We start from the raw sequence: 6060 nt of genomic DNA, 5'->3' as shown, positions 1-6060 counted from the left end.
TGCCAGCCCGGCTTCGCCGAGCGCCGGGCTGCGGGTGAACCCCTTCGGTGCGCACACGCAGGAAGGGAGGTCAGGCTTGTTTTGGCAGTTTCAGCCGCATTTATCCCCGATAGCAGCTGAATTTTATCAGTTGCTTTAGCCTTTGGTCCGCAAGAGACAAACTATTATTTCACTCCTCTTTAAAAATAATACTCGAGTTAGAGAAAAAACGCGCGGCGGCGGGTGGGAGCGGTGCCGGGCCGGAGCGAGGGCTGAGCCCTGCGGCGAGCGCCCTCCTGTGCCGGTCGCCACCGCCGCAGCTCGCCCCGCGGGCCCCCCGCCACGCGTGGGCGCCCCGCCGCGCCCCCCGCGCCCCGGCTCTTGTGGGTACACCCCCACCCCCACCCCCGCCCGCCAAAAATGGAAAGGGCGAGTCCCAGGCAGGAGCCACTCGCCAGGTCTTCCGACGCGAGGAGGTTGGCATCAAAGCCCTCCTCCCTGTGAGCGGGGTACCGGCAGCTGGCTCGCCCCCGTCTCCGTTCATTTCTACCTTAGCAAAGAGAATAAAATAACGGATAAAGGCAAAATAAAGCATTAATAAACACAGTCGTCTCCGCGGGGCTAAGGAATCAACCAACGGGTATCTCACTCTGCTTACAAAACTCCTCTTCTGGCGCTGTGAAGGCTATCTACACGATAAGGTAGGCTTAACAGATTAATTTAGTTAGAGTAAAATTCAGTTTCATTCACAGCTCAGCCCCAGTTGTCTCAGTGCTGGTGGCTTTGTGTGCAGAATAAGAATACAGCTCATGATTATTTTCCTAGGTTTGTGTGATTTTGTTCACCTTGAACAAGGCTTCTTCCATCTGAGCGTAAACCTGCCAGCACACCCGCCCAGCAGAAGGAATGAATTTTTGTTCTTATTAGCAGCTTTTGTACTAAAATCACCGCAAGGAAAACACAAACCCCAGATATGAAATATAAATAACAAACACTGCCCAGATTGGAAACTTTCTAGAGATTACATTAGACCCTGGAACAGGGCCCCTGACTCTGTCAAAGAAGTGTTATCTTGAGATTGTCAATGCATGCTTCACGGTAAGAGTGACTTTGTCCCCAGAGACCCAAGGGAACATAACAAGTGACATCAGTCATATTTTGGAGACTGCAGAGCCTAGTGTCACTAACTGTCAACTAAATCTCTGTACATGGCTCTCTTCAAAGAGTCATTCCTGAAGTGCTGAAAGGTGAGGGGGGCTAACTAAGCCAATTAAAGAAACATTTACTAAGTAGGGGAAGGACACGATGATCTACAGACCAGGTATATACCAGTCTATACTGTTTTCCTTTAGTTTCCATCAAGGCCAAAGTGGGTGGGGAAAAATGCCCCTGTACCAGAGGTGGGACGTTAGCTGACGAAAGGCAGGAGGCTTACACCAAAGCAATGGCCTTTTCTTTTTCCCCTAGAGCTGGTGTTCTGTCTGTTCTACCTCGGCATTCCTCGCAAAGCCAGAGACAACACGCCAGTCTGCCCAAACAAAAAAATAAAACACCAGACAGGCTTCTTTGGGAAAAGCAAAGTTACATGTGAAAGAGGAATTGCAACTGGAATTTACAGCAATGCTAGCCGTCATGCCATCAGGTCAAATCCTGATCCTACTCACTTTATTGTAAACAAAGAGTGGTCCCAGGGACACGTCAGCTATGGCAGTTCTTTATTAGGCCCTTTTTTCATAAGTCTGAGCTCTTCAAAAATAATTACATGGAGAGACATTTTAGGGTATTGAAAATAAACCTTTGTATTTTCTTGGTGTAACCAGTGTTTTTCCTTTCGCAGAAGCTGACTCATGTAAAAAGTATCCACAAAGGCATCATGCACATATACTTAGGGATACAAATAGACTGGGCTTTGTCAATCGATCCCTTGCCAGTTACAGACAGGACAAAATTCTGCTTTGGTGTAAGTCGATGGCATAGTTTTGAATACCACAGAGAGATGGAGGCAGAGGTGTCCTTGCCGAAGCAGTTAAAGAAACAAGCCGTTATCCGCTGCCCCTGCATATAGGGTTACCGTTTCCACAGCAGGGTCTGATTGTGCAAATGGAAATCACGTCTGGGCAAAGCCACCAGCTTGGCTCAATTCACCTTCTGCAGCAGCTCAAAGTGACTTCGCTGACTTTGCGCTGAAGCTGATTAGCTCACCAAGTCTGTTCGCTTGGCTCAGCTGAGGACGTGGTAACCTCCCACCCACAGGCACTTGCAAAGAGGAGATAGGCAGTAACATCTAAAATTAGGAAAGCCCCTTTCTGAAAAGATCATGAGTCTGAGCTTTAAGGGAAGAATTTGCACACAACATCCTTATCTGGGATCTGAGCTCAAGGCTGTTCGTATCTTGGGTGTTGGTTCAGTTCATTATGGAGATAAGTCCAAGCTGTGAAGTTTGAATCTGGACCAAATTTCTCCATAGTATGAAAGTGTTTGGCTCCATCATTTTGGAATGAACCTATCACTGCTACCAGGTCTTCTAACCTGAACAGCAGATATAGAAATAATAAAAAGAGAAATGAATGTTAGGAAGTCTTTGTTACTACATCAAGCTGAATGCCCAACACTTTCTAGAGTCTCTAATTTATAAAAAGAAGGAAGAAATGGTAAAGTATAAGCAATAACTGACACACGTCCAACATTTCAGTCAGTGCAGTGCACTTATTACGTAGCTGCTATAAATATATTCTGCTAACGCAGGAAGTTTAGGGCAAGAGTAAGAGCAAAGGCAGTTAGCTATAATTGTTGCAATTACAAGACATTTGATAAAATATTGTTTGAAATTTGGAAGTATATAATTATGAGAAGATATCTATCAAAACTGTTTGTTTAGTATAATGAATGTGGCAGCAAAAGCATGTTCTGTGTACATGTATCTCTGTGGCAACACCACTCCACATTGTTGAGGTATAAACTATAGATTATACGATTTCAGGTGACCCAAGATAGGAAAACAGGCTGAGACAGAAAGCAGAAAAATATGGAGAGAGATGGAAGCCAGTGGCAGCCCTGTTTAGTCGGCACATGCTATGAAAATAAAAGATAGGTCTGACACTTGGAGCCATCATTTCAAAGGGCCCTTCATGTTTGGGCCTATGGAAAATGAGCCTTTTGGGTCATCAATGTGGATATGCTTTGGCTTCTTGTGATAAACACCTAAGAGGTTTGGCCTCAAGCCTACAAACGTTAAGCACGGGCAAAATACATTATAAATGTAGAGCGTGCTCCTGAGCCTACTGAATTCCATGTAGGACTCCATCAACATGATCTGGCTTTTGTTCAGACTTAGAGTCATTATTACAATTACTGACAGGAACATAATACCACAAAGCAAGGTTTTGCAGGCGAACAAGTGCAGCTAATCTTTTCACTACGCCTCAGCCTTGATTCTTCTTCTAGGGATAACTTTGTTGTACAGTCATCTTGTTTCTCTTGGTTGACAAAAAATCAGCTATTGGATATATTCCATACTACACTCTTTATCGCATTCATTTTACACATACACTGACATCATCCAAACTAGGTAGGCAAGTGTTTGGCTTCATTTTAACAAATGTTAAAGTGTTAAAATGCAGCTGAAACTGAAACTATCCAGACTGGCTATTTTTTGACAGTTCAACTGTGGGTAAAAACATGAATGCGAATTGTAGTAAAATAGTTAGCAAAATGGTAGAGTCTGGAGGGGAATAAGGTAGCAAACCCAACTAATCTCCAGTACTGCATGCTTCCCATGACCATATTATTTGAACATCTCATGGGATTTAAACTATTTATCCTCTCAACATGGCTAGGAGGTAGATGAATAATAGGCATGCATTTTACAGGTGGCGGGATGTTTGTGGTTGAACTCTGGTCTTCAAAGCCCCCAAGCAAGGCACTTGTCCCAGCCTGGGCTGCTTTTTGGGAAGAGGCAGCACATGGGCCCTGCAGTGAGGGTCCTGGGAGAAGCGAAGGCTGCGTCTCACTGCTTTTTTTTTACTTTAAGTTAAAGCCAAGGGAGAGAGAGCTTGCAAAGTAGGGCATGACCAAGGCCAGGAGGGCAAGCATTATGGAAAAAGAACTATTGGAAAGCTTAGAGAAAACCTAATACAAGTATATAATATTTTTCTTCCTGTTTTCCCTGCCTGCGTTTGAAGCAGGGCTGTGTGTTTCAGTCCTCTACGTGCAGAGCTCTCCCTGCACTGTGCTTTTCCTCTGCAGTGATTTACAGACTGCTCTCCTCTACTTCATTCTCCTCTCGGAGAGATTGCCAGTCCTGTCAGCATTATCCTCTCTGACACTTTGCTCTGGAAATATTTCAGGATCAGACATGCTTTCCTTGCTTTCGCTGCCTATATTTCTGGAAGGGCCATCAACCAGACAATGTTTTGCACCCGAGTCTGATGCCAATGCCAGAACAGGGATGAGTTAGCAGTCACTCAGTCTGCAGAGTCTAGTACCAGCCTCCCTCTGCAAACAGTAGCAAACCTGAAAATCCAGGGAAACAGAAGCCTCTTGAAGTGCAAACCTTTCCCTTATTCAGACCTTCTGGCTGTAGCTGCTGATAGAAAGGAATTTGCAGTGGGAATTGCAGATCAACCTAAATCTCCAACTAAATATAGTCTTGCAGTGGTGGGGGGAAGGAGGGGAAATATATCGGGGAAGGGGAGAGCCAGGACTACTCTTCTGATGCACAAAACCTGTGTTGAAAGTAATTAGGCATAATTAATTAATGATGAGTTTTCAATAGCAGAGTAGAGCAAATTCTAAGTAGAGCAAAGTTGAAACAAGGGAGATTCTGTGTTCAAAAGACATGTTACAAAGCTGCGCATGTTACAAAAAGAAAACACGTGTAAGTACCAAATATTACTCACTGAACAAAAATAAAGTGAATGAGTCACGATATTAAACAACTCTATAAACAAAAGTTGCAAAATGCCTGGGAAGACTTAACCAATTCAATTGCTAGTCATTATGTTCTAGTCAATGTTGTCTTCCTCTAGCAGGCTTGAAACACTAATGGGATGCCAATGGGACCTTTGTGTGAACTGCAGAGGAAAAGCACATAATATAAGGGCGCAGTGTATGTGATAATGTCTCTTCCCCACAGAACATGAAGCATCTGAACAGTGTGTTTTCAGCTCTCTCAGCCCCTACCAACAAACTTGCTTCGCAAGGAGACGTAGCCAGAATCAGATTTCCTGCGGATGCTGGACAGGAGCAGGCTCCAGGGAAGGCTGAAGGAGTTGGGATTTTCATCTTAGCTTGTGTCAAAAGAATCAGAAACATAAACACAGTTTTCATTTCAGAAAAATAACAGAGTATCACCTGAGATTATTTTGCAAAAGTGTGATTTATGGCTCGTGTCCATCTGGACAGGGCGCAGCTTGCTCTTATCCTCTGCATCACTTGGAGCTACTTCCACTCTCAGTGCAGGGTTTGGAGAGTTCTCTGAGGGTAGTGAAGGGCCTGATCAAGCCTGAACCCAGGATGGCACAGTTTCATGTTCCAAAGACCTCCAGACTGTCGAAGGTTTTCACTGTCCCTCTTAGGGTATCTTCATTCTGGGAGATGTTTTAGGGGAGCTTCTGGGAAGAGCTCCAAAGTTCAAAGGGGAAGGCAGACCGTGCCTTGACATGTACATGGGTGCTGAAAGGTATTTTCATCTCTACAATTTCTATGCCCATTTAGGAGCAGGAAAGCTCCCTCAGTGACTACATGTGGTCTAGGGGACTTGGAAGGTGAATTTTAGAGGTTTGAGCTAGTAGGGGTGGGTCAAACTTAGAACTAGCCCAAGTCATGCATTGCTTCAGTGTTCCAGCTTGTCTTCTGCACATCATGCAAATGTAAACCCTAACACCAGTGAGATATGTGGTGGGAATTACACTGAAACTGAGACCAACAAAATTTCAAATGCCAGAAACCACAGGTCTGAAGTTCTACCTTATGTAAGTAATTTTGCTGGCAATGTGATGTTCAGTATCTACTATTGCAGACTGGTTAATGTGAGACTCAGCTTGACACAGTGGTATGAAATATAGCAAAGGTGACAAAGTT

At 44.5% G+C, this 6060-nt stretch overlaps 1 long non-coding RNA gene across 1 annotated transcript; it reads left to right on the top strand.

Annotated features, from left to right (window-relative positions):
* Positions 1 to 416: 416 nt before the first annotated feature.
* On the top strand, positions 417 to 1795 carry LOC135311930 (uncharacterized). Its single transcript, XR_010371479.1, has 2 exons — positions 417 to 680; positions 1447 to 1795. It is a non-coding gene; the product is annotated as an uncharacterized LOC135311930 (long non-coding RNA).
* The last annotated feature ends 4265 nt before the right edge of the window (positions 1796 to 6060 follow it).

Source organism: Phalacrocorax carbo, chromosome 2, assembly GCF_963921805.1.
Source record: "Phalacrocorax carbo chromosome 2, bPhaCar2.1, whole genome shotgun sequence".
Lineage (NCBI taxonomy): Eukaryota > Metazoa > Chordata > Aves > Suliformes > Phalacrocoracidae > Phalacrocorax > Phalacrocorax carbo.
This window is presented reverse-complemented; position numbering and strand designations above follow the sequence as displayed.